The following is a 17,047-nucleotide window of genomic DNA, read 5'->3' on the forward strand; positions in this document are numbered from 1 at the left end:
TATTATGAATCATCTTAAAGTTTATCATTCTATTGAGCTCGCTAAAAAATTAAAACGTAGGCTCAGACTAACATTGTTTTAAAATATTCTGTGCTTTCTTATAGGAAAAAATCTCTTTTGAGGAAAATTTTCTAATTAAATTGTATTCACTGTTATTAGATTAAACTGAATAATGGGGGAACAAAAGAAGAAAAGAACAATTTAAGTAAAGCACTATAATGTTATTCTAGAAATCTTTCTAGGTTGCAACCTTTTTTTAATACGTTCTCTCATTCCAGAAGTAGCCACTAACAGCCTGGTCTCCACAAGCAAAGTAAAGCAGAAAATTGATCAAGCAAAATCCTGCTGTGACCCAGGTGATTCGGATTAAAATGAAAATCAGGTTTTTGATTTGGAGTGTGTGTTTTTGTCTAACACTCCAGATGACAGTGGGCTCAACTGGGACTCGGTAACATAGATAATGGCCCATATTCTTCACTTGTCCTCATTAGCAAAGATTTTTCTATTGGGCACTGCTTTAAACACTATCCGGATTCCATCACACTCTACAAGCAGCTCTGAACTTCTGGTTTTCCTTATGAAGAGCAACCAAAATTGAAATTCTGCTTGCCTTGATATACCAGTCAGCACCTGAGCATCCACTTACTCATCTTTCTAAGGGAAATTGCCCAGCCCCTCCCCTGTCCTGTTTCTGATCCAACTCGGATCATGACCTGAGTTGAAGGCAGACACTTAACGACTGAGCCACCCAGGCGCCCAGCACCCAAGTTTTTAACAGCCCCCTGCAGAATCAAAACCACACTAGGGAACACACATGTTTTCTATGTGTCACAGGGAGAAAATGTGGAGAGGTTATCAGTGAATGGCTAAGAAAAATTTCTATAGATTGATATAGAGATGTTATTATGAATCATCTTAAAGTTTATCATTCTATTGAGCTCGCTAAAAGGTGAGCTTGGTGACAACCGCTTACTAAAAAAGACTTGGTGACAACCAAGTCACATCAGGATGATCCTCAGACCCCACTTCAGAACACAGCTAATTGGACCAGGGATAGGAAACTAACCAAGACACACAGTGACCAAAGCCATGAACTAATGTGAAAAGATGAACTTGACCAATCACATTCTAGCTCTCTGGAGTATGAATTCTGAAAACCTAGACTGAACTAGTGAGGCACAAAGGCAAGAAGGATGTCTTGGGGTGGACCAGAGACCATAGTAAGCAAAGGCTCTTTTGCAAGTAAAGTTATGCAGGCAAAGAGAAACCCAGTGAGCCAAAGTGAACAAATAGGGGCCCTGAGCCCCTGAGCACACTGCAGGGTCTGGCTACGGCTGCACTATCCACTATGCTGGTGGGGTCGTGGACGGCACACAGATTCTCCGCTAACCCTTATTACCAGATATCCAGGGGAGTCTCTGTTCCTTCCTGTCAAGAGTATAACTAAAACACTCATCCTGGATCACAGCTGCTAGTTTTTGTAGCAGAAGGCACAAAATCCAGCAGTCCTGTTTGCAATGTACAGGTCCCGGATATTTGAAAACAGAGTCTTCATATGACCAATGACTGACGACTCTTTCTACTGTCATTTGCTCAACATTGATGCCCTGTAGTTGAAGTTCATGGGGATAAAGATAGTCTCTCTCTCAAAAAAAAAAAAAAAAAAAAAAGACTATCTTTGTTCAGGTAACAAAGTCAGGCAATTAAACCTTACACATCATCTTTAGAAAGCCTTTTAAAACTTGCCTTCATGGAAAAATAAAATAAGATAAAAACAGAGAGGGAGGCAAACCATAAGAGACTCTTAATCATAGGAAACAAACTGAGGGTTGCTGGAGGGGATGGGGGTGGGGAAGATGGGGTAGCTGGGTGATGGGCATTAAGGAGGGCACCTGATGTAATGAGCACTGGGTGTTATACCAACTGATGAATCACTAAATTCTACCCCTGAAACTAATAATAATGAATATAAATTTTAAAAGTTTTCAAAAAACCTGCCTTCAAAAATCACATGCTTCTTCTTTATATACAAAAAGATATATATAAAGCCTCAAACATCCCATGTGAAGAAATAATTATTGAAAAAATTCTACTAGGAGAATAAAAGGGCTTTCATATTTATCAAGGTGACAAAAGAAATAACATCTGAAGAATGCAATGATTTCAAATGGAAAAGCTATTCCCTCTGCTGACCCTTCTTACTCCCCCAAAACCTTGCCTCTTAGGTTTTCCTTCTCCCCAAACACCAGTTTCTAACTACCACCTGACCACATCAGTCTCAGTAGCCAGACAGATCCACAAATTCACATACTCCTCCTCAGAAAGAAGCAGTCTCAGCTAGGATTCAGAGAGGGGTAGCCCTTCCAATAGTTTATTTTCATCAACTACTATAATGTACTTCTAAGGAGAAAAGAGAACTCCACAGATTTCATCCAAGCTCAAGGAGCCAGTGCCAGAGAAAAATGATTTTTAAGTACGGCTCAGAATTCGTCACTAAGGGGCGCCTGGGTGGCTCAGATGCTTAAGCGTCTGCCTTCGGCTCAGGTCATGATCCCAGGGTCCTGGAATCGAGCCCCATATCGGGCTCCCTGCTCAGTGGGGAGTCTGCTTCTCCCTCTCCCTCTGCCTCTCTCCCTGCTCATGCTCTCTCTCTCTCTCTCTGTATCTCTGTGTCTCAAATGAATAAATAAAATCTTTTAAAAAATTTTTTTAAAAAATTTAAAAAAAGAATTCGTCACTAACATCATCAGCTGTGCAACGAGCACAAACACCTGAAACATAGCAAAAGGGGAGGTTGCCATTAAAGGCTGATGAACGATGCTGTAAGACATCGAGCGCAAAGGGAAGCCTTGATGCCTAGACCAGATAACAATTAGGGATGAGGAGTGCTCCCCACCTGAGGATCCAGCCAGCCCCCTTAGTGGCAAGTGGGTCCTGCCCTCTGATGGCCACCGGCAGCAACACCCTTGACCAACCTTGGTCGCTTCCTCAGGCCTGCAGTGATGCTCAGCACCTGTGACAAGTACCACAGCGTCTGTTCAATCACCAGGCACTACAGGAAGGAAGGTTTTCAAAGGACTGCAGATTGTAGAACAGTCAAGGGAGAGCAGGGTGAGAAAAATATTACTTTGTTATTGTTTTCTTCTTATTTTTGCCCTGGGCTGGCTTATTCTAGGGAACTGTGGATTGCAACAACTTCAGACTCAACCTCCAAAATATCTCCAGCCTCCATCCCTTCTATTTCCTTCTCCATAGCACTACTCAAGCCTTCCTCAGCTCTCAGCTGGACCGGGCAGTGGTGTCCAGACTTGTCTGACTGCCTTCAGCCTCTCCCATTTCTAACCCATTGAACGCACCTTCACCAGGTTACCCTCCTGACTAATCAACACCATCGTGTCACTGCAAGATCAAATGTCGTACAAACCACTCACTATCTCCCTGTTAATCTGGTCCCGGCCCACCTCCCCAGCCTTGAGGTCTGATCCTGCAGCCTCCTTCCCTACGCCCAGTATCCTGCCTTTGGTCTCTGCTTCTTCCCTATCTGGATCAGTTATGATCCTACCACTTCTTCCAGGTTCATCTCAAAGATCACCTTCTCCATGCAGCCCTTCGTGATTACTCAACATCACCCTGTTCTCACCCACCTGAGTCCCCACAGCACATTGCTTGCACCGCTCCCTTCTGACAAGCCCTTAGGAAGCATTTCCTCCTGCCAGACAAGGATGAATAGACATGACCTTGAAGAGCTTGTAACTAGGAAGGGAGATAGACACTTCAGATGACTTGTAGGACACCCCGGTAACTGATGCATCAGCACTGAAACATACTTTTGCTGAACACTTGATAACACTCTCAGGGGAATGGCAAATTCAGTCTGGCCCCCAGTTATGTATGTATCTCCCACACCTCCTACCTCCAGTCTACTGCAGTTGATAGGGAGTGGGTCTTACCCAATGGCAGTAATTCACACAGTGTCGGGCACACAGATTTTTTTTTCATTCAAACAAATTTCAACTTGAATAGAAGGAACAGAAAGGCCTGTTCATCTCCAATCCACATCCCTCTGTCATCTGCCTTCGCCTTGCCCTCTCAGCAGTAGAACCACAGGACTTGATCATTTACAGGGGCACTGAGCAGCCCCAACCCCCAAGTACATCCCTGTCTGGGTTTGGACAAGCTTCCTCTAAGTGTCAAAATCTATACCGGAAACTGTTTGTCCCCAAGCCCCAATATCTTCACAGTCCTTGAAATAGGGACAAGGAGTGAAAAATAAAACATAGGAAACAGGGAACAAAAATAGGTGATTACATTAGAGACAGGACATTTAAATTGCACAGTTTGGGCATTAAGTTAAATGGGAAGATAATAGCATATAAAAAGCCACTGGGTGGCTCAGTCGTTAAGTGTCTGCCTTCGGCTCAGGTCATGATCCCAGGGTCCTGGGATGGAGCCCCGCATCGGGCTCCCTGCTCGGCGGGAAGCCTGCTTCTCCCTCTCCCTACCGCTCCCCCTGCTGTGTTCCCTCTCTCACTGTGTCTCTCTCTGTCAAATAAATAAATAAAATCTTAAAAAAAAAAAAAGCAAGCATGTGGATCACTAGGTCACCATAAGTGTAAAATGTGCTTAAAATGGATAGTAATATGAGTACAATTTTGTGCCATCACTTGGGCAATGTGTTTAACATCATTTTCCTTATTACTAAATTTTGGTTGATTACTGTACATCTACATTTCACTTTCATAAAATCATTTTAGCCTTTACTGGTTTGCTTACTCCACTCTCTAAAACAAAGATCCACATGGATGCTTCCAGGGGCTTTTGGAAACCCCTGAAATCATATCCAATCTTTTGAGTACATAAACACATCTGCATTTTTCTGAGAACAGTCTAGAAACTTCATCTGATTCTTTAAGAAGCCTAAGCAAGATTAGGAACTACTAAAGGGGGCAGCCTGGGTGGCTCAGTCGGTTAAGCATCTGCCTTCAGCTCAGGTCATGATCTCCAGGTCCTGGAATCAAGCCCCATGTTGGGCTCCCTGCTCAGCAGGGAATCTGCTTCTCTCTCTCTCTCTCTCTCTCTCTCTCTCTCTCTCTCCCTCTGCTCCTCCCCCCTGCTTGTTCTCTCTCTCTCTCAAATAAATAAATACAATCTTTTTAAAAAACTGCAAAAGAATGGGCTTATCGTTGTAAACCGAACGTTTAATATGCTACCACATATACTATCATTTCTTTGACATTGTAACACTGCCTAAATAATTACTTTTCCTTTTCAAAATTAGCACCTTTGGGGCGCCTGGCTGGCTTAGTCGTTAGGCGTCTGTCTTCGGCTCAGGTCATGGTCCCGGGGTCCCGGGATCAAGCCCCGCATCGGGCTCCCTGCTCGGCGGGGAGTCTGCTTCTCCCTCTCCCTCTGCCCCTCCCCCTGCTCATGCTCTCTCTCTCTCTCTCTCTCAGATAAATAAAATCTTTTTTTAAAAAATTAGCACCTTTTACCAAATTAATAAAGTTTTACAATTTGCACTTTTCTTCTACAATGACTTGGGATAGTCAATTTCTCATTTTGGAACATTTTACTTGTAAAACTCCAAAGAGATCCCGATTCCCAAAACTTTAGGTCCATTCAGTAATTTCCAACTGCGATATGAAGCAGCTCCTGGACTTCAGAATGAGTAACACACGGACTTCGAGCCAAAGAGATCCAATCCTTTCTCCTCATGCCATGAACGCTTAGTCTTTCAGGAAACGAAAGAGATGGACCAGTGTATTAAATGCGTTTTCGACTTAACGGTGTTTTCAACTTAGCATGGGTTTCTTGAGACATAACCCCATTGTGGGTAGTGGAAGATCTGTACCAAGTTATCAAGCAAACAGTTGTCCTGTAGAAGCTGTGTTGGGCTGTGTTTGATATGGCTGTGTTTATAACTCTGGGGTTTTTGAACCGCCTGTTCTGGGTGCCTTTTGTGGGGTTTCTACCCTCGGGAGACGTGTGCAAGGAGCAACAGTAGATTTCCAGCTTGGAGCAGCCTGAGCGCGGCCCCAGCACCTCGAGGTGAGCCACCTTCCGGTGGGGTCGCCACAGCTGCCACAGTGCGTCCTTGTTTAGACATTTAAAAGGTGTTCTGGCAGAATCCACACTCCCAGAAGGAGCCCTGAGGCAAGACTTGGCCCCAGCCAGCGGCGAGCTGCGGGCCACCACTAAACCAACAAAAGCAGCCGGATCCCTCAGATGCGCTTACACAGAGGAAGCAGCCTATCCTAAGAGTTTATGTCCTATTTATTCAGGCAGAGAAAGGATATTCATTTCAACCAGCAAGGGAAATGTTAGGTTATGTAATACTGGGGATGAAGAGAATGAGGCTGGCTTTTTCTTTCTTTCTTTTTTTTTCTTTTTCCTGGAGAAAAGTGTTGTGAAATAGTCTAAGGACAACCTCCAGTTTCCAGAGTCACTCCTGCCCCCCAGAAGCTTCTGTGAGCCCTGGGCTCTGGGGTTAAGGTTAGAGCTGGGGAAACCACATGAGAAATGGCAGGCGCCGGACCCTCCCCCATCTAGAACTGCCCCCTCCCCCATGAGAGCCCATGGAAGCCACCAGGAGAATTGGCCACACACACTGTTCATCACTCACTTCAGAACGACATTCTCATTATCCTGAAGCACATTTCCCGCCTTCTCAAGAATGCAACCTTAGAATCATTTTTTATGTGGTCTGCTGCGCAGAGCCAACTGAAGTATAACTAGGAGTTATTAAAATAGATGTTCAAGCAGGACTGGGGTTGACCAATATATCAAAATTTCAGATGAGCAACTGGTGAGGGCAAGGGGTGTTTGTTTAAGGGAGAAGTAAGAACATGAGCACAAGTAAGGTCTCAGCCAGGGGATGGGTGCAGAGAGGTGGGGGCAGAGGGAGCCTGAGTGCTGAGTGAAGGCTCTAGTCCAAGACCCCAACTGGCTGACTGAGCAGGGACAAGGAAGTGACCAGCAACCAGCTCAGGCAGTTGGCAAAGCTCCAGGTGGGCAGGACAAGTGAGGAGGTGGTGTAATAGACCTATGGAGCCTCCGGTTCTCCCAGGAATGGGAAGTCCTTCTTCTGGGAGATGAGGGTGTAAGGCCAAGACTGGGTCACAGATGAGCAAGGCAAACGCAGTCACTTGGACAGGAGTCTAGAGATTATCTAGGATACATGCTTTTTTTTTTTTTAATCCGAGAATTATTTACTGAGTACCAGCAATGGGCCAGCTATTGTTGTAGGTGTTAGGGACATAGCAGTAAACAAAAGAGACAAAAATCCCTGACCTCATGAAGTTTATACTCTAGTAGAGAAAGTGAAGGAATAAAGGATAAGCAATAAATAAAATACAGAAAGAAGGTCAAATGGTGACAAGTACTGAGATGAAGTGAAGCAGGGAATGGGGACAAGTACAAGGGCAAGAGTGGAACTTTAAAGTAGGGCGATCAGACAAGGTGACCTGAGAACAAGATATTGAACAAACACCTGAAGACAGTGAGGAGACAAGCAGCTTTCTGGAGGAAGGACATTCTGGACACAGCAGCCCCAAATAGCAGCAGGTGCAAAGACAGGAGTGTCCCGGGCACATTTGGGAACAGGGAGGAAGTGAGGGTGACCGAGCAGATGTGTCGGGGAATAAGAAGGAGAAGAGGAGGAAAGGTAAAGGAGTTGCAAGTTGTGTAGGACCTCATAGGCCATCCAAGGGGGGATAGACCTTTACTCTGAGTATAATGGAAAACTACTGGGGGTTTTGAGCAGGACGGACATAACCTGATTTATGTTCTAGAAGGCTCACTACAACTGATTAGTATAGACTGGAGTGTGGGTAGGGAAGTGGGAGAGGCAGGGATCAATTAGGAAGCCACTTCCACAATCCAGGTGAGAACCAATGGTGCTCGAACCAGGAGTAACACTCTCAGTGTATTTGAAAGGTCAAGCCAACATATTTGCTGATATAGTTGATGTTCCAGGAGTGAAAGAATGGAGGCCAGACTGAGTCTCTGGCTTTTGGCCTCCAGAACCCTGGTATGGAGCTATCATTTGCTTAAGATAGGAAGACCCCAGCTGGTGCAGGTCTGGGGGAAGAGAGAGTTCCAGAGTCCAGTTTTAGACATGTTAAGTTCGAGATGCCAATCTAGAGAGCCAAGTGGATTTGGCGAGTGGGCAACTGAAGGGCAATAGAAAGGGTCTGGATGGAAATATAAATTGGGGGGACATCGGTATACAGATGCCATTTAAAACTTCGGTGCCTGTGACTTCAGGTTGGTGACACTGAACACCAGCCTCACTTTCCTTCTGCTCAGCATCTCAGGGCCCTCGCCCTCCCTATTGTCAGGTTGCCTATTTTGTCCCTATTATCTGGCTTCACCCAGGTCTGCTTTCCCTGCTCCTGGTTCTTACCTCCTTCTACCCCAAACACATTTACCTTTTCTGAGTCGTATTCTCTCAGAACGCTCTTCTTTGGATATAACTGTGTAACAGATATAAATTAAATTAATGGGTATAATTCAGATGCCTGTAAATTGCCCTTTCCACGCTGACGTGAGTTCTTTTGAATAGGGGACGTTTAGGCCATGTCAAAGGAAGGAAGCAGATCACATTTGGGACGTGTGGCACCTTTTGAATGGCCTGGGGGAAGACAGCTGGCTCCAAGGCTGAGGGCATTGCCTTTAAGATACAAAATAGACATGTAATCCACATTCAAAAAATACTCTTTCCACATTTGGATCAGGCCCTTTGAAAAAAGTATATATTTCCATTACAATTTAAATAAAGGCAACCAGTATTATTTCATACCATTTCATTTAGCATTTTCACAGTATTGTAAATGCTCCAGGAGTTCAACTGAAGAAAAGCTTATTTTATTTTATTTTGACAGTCAGGAAGAGCCAGAGAGCATGGGAGCAGTGCCAGAATAGGAGGCCTGTTCAAAGCTGGATAAAATCCGCAAGTGTATGTTGGCCCAGACCGGTATCTGGTATGAGGCTAAGACCTCTGGCCTGGGGACACTTCTAGGAAGTGTTTTTCTATTGGTTGTCAGTAGGTCTCAATCCTGGCTGTCAACTGAGGAGTCTTTACAAATGACTTGGGCCTAAACCACACCCTCAGACATTCTGATTTCAGTGGAGAGACCCGAGCACCAGCTTAAAAAAAAAAAAAAAATCTCCAGGTGATTCTGATGTGCAATAAGAGGTGAGAACCCCTGAGTTGGACAGATCTGTCCTCTCCAGTTCCATAAATCTGTCCCCTTCAAGCCCATTCATGTACCTCACACACATAGAATTCAACCAGACCATGACACAGCCAGTTCCTCATATTACCATTTCCACATGCTTACTCTTGCTTCTTTCATTACATTTGCTTTAACATTTTTTCACTAATTTCCTTACAGGTTTAACATGGTTTAGAATACCTCTTAGGACAATGTGTCACTGTTCATTTGTGAAAAAAAATAATAACTCCCAAGAAACAGTTGTAGCATCTGAGAAAAGAAAACCAAAACAATACAATATCCCAAATTTACACCAAGATCTCCTCCCTTTGGAAACTCTGCTGCAGAAATTACTGTGTGCACCCCGTTCCCAGAGTGATTCTATTATTGACAATGTGGGCAAAGAAGTAAAGAAAACACACACACACACACACACACACACACACACAAACCATGCTCATTTCAAGCCACCAAGAAACACAGGCCAAAAGAAAGATAATATCAATCAACCTTTGCCAAGTGGAAAAGAACAAAGCCAGCAGGGACTGAAGTTCTATATCCAGCTTTTAAAAGAGTATTTTGAACAATAGAGAACAAATACAGGGTAATAATTCAAAAGATTTGCAAACAACGCAACAGAACAATGCAAAATGAGTCAATACTACTGGGCGTGTGTTTACTCTAGAAAGAAAAGCTGGACACCCTGAACTCCATTAATAAAATGTTCTGTGTTTGCACAGTAACCCTCACTCATAGAACCATTGCCCTGTCAGTAACAGTCTCTAGTCTTACCTTAGAGAACTTGTTGAAACATTGTCAGCACCTTGGTTTCCATGTTACAAAGAGGGAGATAAAGACAGGGAAAGGCTAACTACCCTGATGCACGAAGTAGTAGCTGAGATGCTTCTGGAACAGCTACTAGTAAGCAATGACCTCTGTTGGTGTTTCACGAACCAAAACATTTCCATTTTCTCAAGAAAGTCGGGGGCTATCGTTTTATGTCTACAGCCTAACCCAAATGTTCCTTCCTTTTCGAGAATGGTCTTCTATTCTCCCTTTGTCTTTCTCCATGCTCTGTTCCATTTCCAAATTGTCTTCCATGATTCAAACTGTGTTATAATTAGCTCTAAGGGGCTATAGAAAAGGCTTTTTACTGCTAGGATTTTGGTGACTATCTGTGTCTTGAGATAAGCAGCCATCTGCTAGGACTTGGTAATGTTCTTTACTGGGTAACAGTTTCTGTGGTGAGGCAGCTTACTGGCATGGTAAAAAGTAGATGGAGAGAGTACAGATAAGGGATCACCAGAATGCCTTCCCACGAGGAATGCTAACTGCACTCTGTGAGAATGCCAAGTCAGGGGAGGGAATGGTGCCCCATGTGTTGGCTCTGTTAATTAGCACCATTTGAAGATAATTATGACAAGACCACACAGGGAGAGCATGATGTTTCAAGTGGAGTAGACCATTAAGTAAACAGGAGTAGTGAACTGCATTTCCTGGGTGGTTGTGAAAAATCTTCTAAAAGATGGATGGGAGGATGCTGAGGGCTAAATTTAGTTCTTTGGAGGAACCAGAAGGAAGAGCCCAAGCCAAACTTTACCACCACATCCTGATTACTACCAAATTGTCTCAAGCTTTCTCAACTCACTTCAGTACTTGTTGATAAAACAAGAACTTTAATTACAGTCTCAGCTCAAGAGAGATATGGAGCTAACACCTCCCATATCTCTATCCAGTAGGAACCACTGCCCTTGGAAGACCAAACAGGACCAAGTAGGAACCTGGCCACTGTTCTGGGAAGGCATGGGAAGAAATGCTAGGGATGCAGGCTGTCTTCCTCCTGGTACCTCCTGTCTACCCACCCACACTGGCCTTCCTGTTTCTCCTGCTCACTTTGCTTTTGCCACCCAGCCCTTGGACTTATATCAGTCCTACTTCAATCCTTGCTTCCCTTGAATTCTGATCTTTGTGATATTTCTAACACTCCCTTCTCTCAGATACAAAGTCTCAAAACCTTGACTCTACTTCCTAACTCATTGCCGACTCCACCTGTGCCCTGGGATCCTAAGGGATGTGCAGCCCTGGCCTTTGGTGGACTTCAGCCAGCTCTCTGCTGCCCCCACCTGGTCCACAGCAGCATCTACAGATGGTAATCTGACAAACTGGCCCTTAAATCCAACGCAGCTTCACCTAATTTCTGGCAACAACTCGAATTTTGTTAATTTTGTTTCACTGTAGCCTGACTTAATGTATGGGTTCCAAGAAAATTCTTCATTTTTAATAGCCAAGTTATGCTTGTGGGTAATGAGTTATGCTAGTGGGTAAATGGGCTACTTTAGGGAAAGCATTTTAAGGTGAGTGCAGAACAGTGGTATGGTAGCATAGTAAGCATTCTGAAAAGGCCAGCCTAAAGTGATGGCTTTTTAAAAAGTCACTGGGACACGCCACATAAATGTAGGGTTATTCCAAAAAGCGGCCGTTTATGTAACGTTAATTTTTTTCTTTCCTTCTATTTCAAATTTCTGATAGTAGTAATAGAGGAGGTAGAAGAAGAAAGAAGAGGAGGAGGAAGAGGACACTTGGTTTTTGAAGCAACTCGGAAGCTGGGTAGAATAAATTCCAGCACCTGAAACTACTAAGTTAACCATCCAGCCATTCCCACCCAAGGAACTAGCAGGGCATCAATATGTGCCTGACGTGTTCACCTCCACATCGCCAGTGCCTGGCTGGAATCAGGTACATGGTAGACCTTCAACATGCATTTGTCGAATAGATGAATGTATGCACATGTAATTAACAGCGCTTTGTAAACCATACCTTCATGCAGCGCACTCTAAATATTTGTTATTTTACATAGCCTGGAGGTTAACAGCACTTGCTTGTCATTTGCACGGATACTCAATAGTACATGCACAGCCCCTCTCCTCTCACAGCCCTAGCCCTCTCATTCCTGCCTTTCTACACCATATGACTGGTCAAAAATGGGCCTCGGAGTGGGAAAAATATTTATTTTCATGAATCACCAAAGCACTTCAATGCTCTGGCTCAGAAAATGGTGATCTCAAATTACATCTTTACATTGGAAGGTATGTAGTGGGACTGATGAATCTGAATGGTCTTCGGTAGAATGGAATTGCAACTTAGGTCCTATAGAAAATGATACATTATGTTTTATAATAGAAAAATATTTTCGGGGGTGCCTGGGTGGCTCAGTCATTAAAGCATCTGCCTTCGGCTCAGGTCATGATCCCGGGGTCCTGGGATCAAGCCCAGCATCGGGCTCCCTGCTCCTCAGGAAGCCTGCTTCTCCCTCCCCCACTCCCCCTGCTTGTGTCCCCTCTCTCGCTGTCTCTCTCTGTCGAATAAATAAATAAAATCTTAAAAAAAAAAAGAAAAGAAAAATCTTTTGGTTGTAACTAATGTCCAAATTAAGCATATTGGGAATAGACAGTTTTTTAAGAATAGAAAAGACTTAAATGGAATTTTTTAGAGATTATCTGAATAAACTCAAGACTGAGATATACAGTCTTAGAAAGATAAATCCAAAGGCCCACTACTACATGAAAGAAGTAGAGGTGCCTATCAGCTATGAACAAGAGTAACATTAATACCATGGCGTTTTAATTAGTTATGAAAAAATTGACCAAACAAGATAAAGAGGGATATTATGAATATAAAGGTACATGTTTACAAAAGAGATATAAAAGTCAATAAACTGGAGGGCCCAAACAACAGAGCAGCTAAATCTACAAAGCAAAGCTATTTAGAAGTGAAGAACTTGATTGATTAAAAAGCACTTGCAGTGGGAGATGCGAATACATCTTTTTCAGAAGTGATTCAATATTACATTCCTTTATCTACATTTAATAGTCATATAGGGATCCTGACATTTTTCAACTAGAGAATTTTTGTTCACTTATCCATCAACAATTTATAAAGTTTGATTATGAACTTGGGCACAAAGATTATGTTTAAAATGTTTGCAAAATACAGGTTTACATGACAAAAAACCTCATAAAAATCCAACACAACCTGAATAAAAAGAGATAAACAATCTTTACCTGAAAATTAGAGTATATATACCTAACTAAACTCTAAAAGTGAAGAAATCAGGGTGCCTGGGTGGCTCAGTCGGTTAAGCATCTGCCTTCGGCTTGGGTCATGATCTCAGGGTCCTGGGTTCGAACCCTATGTCAGGTTCCCTGCTCATCAGGGAACCTGTTTCTCCGTCTCCCTCTTTCCTCCCCTGCTCGTGCTTTCTCCCTCTCTCTCTCTCTCACTCTCAAAGAAATAAATAAAGTCTTTCAAAAAAATTAAAAAACTAAAATTGAAGAAATCAAAATGATATTCAAACTGCCTTGAAGGCAATGATAAAGATGCTTCAGACCAAAACCTATGGGTCACAAAAGAAACTGACTTAACTGAAGTTTTATATATATATCATGTATATGATACATATAATGATATCTAAATATCTATATAAATTATATAAATTATATAATTATAGATAATTATGTAAAATACATATGTATGAAATATATAATAATATATAATATAAAGTACAATATAATAACATAATATATGTTATATATTACACATTATACATATAATAATCCCCACATAAAACTGGGAATTCCCAGGCCTCCTCTTCAAGAACTTTCTTCTCCACTCCCTGGGGGTATAGCTGCCCCCCCAGCTTAATCTCTGTGCACCACTCCATGTCCTCTTTGATTCCTTATGACAATCTCCTGAGGGGCGCCTGGGTGGCTCAGTCGGTTAAGCATCTACCTTCGGCTCACGTCATGATCCCAGGGTCCTCGGATCGAGTCCTACATCGGGCTCCTTGCTTAGTAGGGAACCTGCTTCTCCCTCTCCCCCTGCCTGCCGCTCCCCCTACTTGTACGCTAGCTCTCTCTCTCAAATAAATAGAATCTTAAAAAAAAAAAAAAAAAAAAGATTAAAAAAAAGAAAAGACAATCTTCTGAGATCTATTCTGAGCCCAGAGCCTCAATCTCACCCCCCCTCCTTTCTTTTTAATTTTTTTTCTCCTTCCCCTGCACCGGCATGGCCCCATTTCCAGAAACTGGCACCCCAACCCAGACCTCAGTGTCATAGCTTCCACTCGGGTCCCACCCCCAGCTCCCAGCTGCCCCACCACCGCCAGAGATCCTTCAGAAGCCCAGCTACCACCAACACCCTGCTCAGATATCTGCTCTGAGCCCACATTGCCTACGGATCAAAGTCCAGGGGCCTTTAGCCTGGTCACAACCTGCCTTTCCAAAGAATTTGCCACAAGCCAGTTTCACGTAATCCCTGGAGCTGAATGAACTCCCACCATTCCCGGAAATGCCAGGTGCTTTTCCACTGGCCTTGCTTCTCTCTACTTGGAATGCCACCTCTAATCTCTAAATGCCCAAAACCTGCCAGTCTTAAAGGCCAAGCTCAAATTCCACTTCTTTTATAAGATGTGGCAGGAGGTAACATTTCTTTCCTTTTAAAGCCCTAACAAACAGGAAAGCCAAGCGGGGAGAACTGACAGAAAAATGGAATACCTGTCTTATCCCAGTTCACATCGTCTTTGCTATATTTTCAGTATGCATATGCCTTTCTTCCCCAACCAGATTTCATTATCCTTGAAGTCTGATTTATCTTCATCCCCTTAGCACTGGCCCAAGAATACAGTCAATAGTATTTTCTGACCAAATGAATATATACATACAGCAGTATATGCATATAGACTTAATTCATTGCTCTCTTCTTTTCTGGATCATTCTCTCTTATCACTCTGAAGGATCAGGCTTGTCTCTGCAGTGAACTTGCCAAAGTTCATCAACATATCTTCATGTCCACGATAGATGTATGGGCAACTCGGTCTTTCCATAGAAATGACTTGTTGCTCTCTTCCTCTCCCTGATAATAAGGACTGGTCCTACCCTCTATTTTGTACCACCACCATCCCACCCTGGCCCAGTCCAAGGTCCTGTATAAACAGTCTACCAGGCAGTCACAGTTTGTATTACAAGATCTTCAGCATCTTGGGGCACCTGGGTGGCTCAGTCCTTAAGCGTCTGCCTTCGGCTCAGGTCATGATCCCAGGGTCTTGGGATCAAGCCCCTCATCGGGCTCCCTGCAACGCGGGAGGCCTGCTTCTCCTTCTCCCACTCCCCCTGCTTGTGTTCCCTCTCTCACTGTGTCTCTTTGTCAAATAAATAAACAAAATCTTTAAAAAATAAAAATAAAAAATAAAAGATCTTCAGCATCTTTACAAACAACATCCCTGTCTTCTTGGGTACCATGTAGGTACGAAGTCATAGAAGACCAGTGCTAGGCTGGGATGTTGATTTATCAACCTGACCACCACCTTCATAGTGCAGATGAGGACCGTGCAGTCCAGAAACCTAAAATGACTTGCCCAAAATGCTAGGCTTTCAACAAATATTTAGTTACTTACTATGGACAGCAATCACTGTGCTAGGTGCTAGGGTCATCATGATAAAAAAAAAGATAGACTCTTCATGAAGTTGCTGTCTAACAGGAAAGAAACCTAACAAAAAGCAAACTTCATAAAATGTCAACAAATGTTCTGATATGCAGAGTATAGATTTCCATGAGAAAATACAGCCTCCCTGCAGAAGAAAAGATGGAAGTAAAGGGTGAACAGAGATGAGTCAGCAAAAGGGAGGCAGGAAGGTTCTAGCTAGCTAGTGAGAGCTGGGCCAGGTAGCAACTCCATGAACTTCTGTCTTTTGCACTCTGTTTTTGACTCTAGCTCTTTCCCACTCTCTAATTCTCCCCTCCTAGCTCTGCATTCCTATGGCACTTCAACTACTCTCTCATCTTTCCTCCGCCTCCCTCCCTTCCTCCTTTCCTGCCTCTCCCCCAACCCCTCCCATCCAGCCTCCATGTATTCCCAGAGCATGCAGCAATCTCTACACAAAGAGTTAAAGATCCTTTGCTGAGTTGAGGTATTCTGAGTGATAACAGAGCCTTCTTCCTCTAGCACGTGCAGTGATCACTCCACAAACACTCACTGCCAACCACGTGTCTCCTGGGGGAAGTAGACACCTCATCAGAGTGGATAGGAATCTGCCAAGTGAAGGTCGGTTTCACAGTGGCCGTCCTTCTGGCCACAGAAGTAGATGTGTGAAGACCAGGAGCCCTGGCATCTTCGAGGAACTCAGAGATCATAGAGCTAGATCAAGCTGAAGACTGCAGTAGGGCTGGCAAGTCAGCAGAGGTCTGATGGAGGAGACAGTAGCCCAGGGGCAGAGGGTGCCTCTGTCATATTCATCCACTGGGAGCCTGATTATTGCTTCCACAGGACAGCAGGAACATGCAGTTTTCTCTACAGAAATAGTTGAGATTATTAACCAAAAATGCTCTTTAAAAATACTTTTCAATATAATAACTGCTAAAGGAAGCGTGTGTCTCCCTCCACACCAGATTTGTGACTTTTTTTCTCACTTCTGAACCAAAGGGCCAGTATTTGGGATCCTCTGGGCCTGGGACTTGTTTTTTTAGTATCTCTAAACTTAAGATTTAATTTTTTTCAATGTAGCTTTTCTTCCTCTCTACAGCTTGAAATCAATTTCAAAATGTCAGTTACTTAGGGCAGATACATTTCAACAATTTTCTATGAAAAGCCCAAAGAAAGACACTGAAATTAGCCAATTTCTTCTGATCATGATAGTTGTGCTAATGGAATTCTTTTTCAATAATTTCTTAGTTTTTCAATGCAATTCTTTAGGCCCCGACAAAGTAAAATATAATTTTTAAGTGATACAAGAAAATACAGAAGGAAATAACTGTCCAAGAGATTTGGAGGAATTGAA

The sequence above is a fragment of the Neomonachus schauinslandi genome, chromosome 8 (genome assembly GCF_002201575.2).
Source record: "Neomonachus schauinslandi chromosome 8, ASM220157v2, whole genome shotgun sequence".
NCBI classification, from domain to species: Eukaryota; Metazoa; Chordata; class Mammalia; order Carnivora; family Phocidae; genus Neomonachus; species Neomonachus schauinslandi.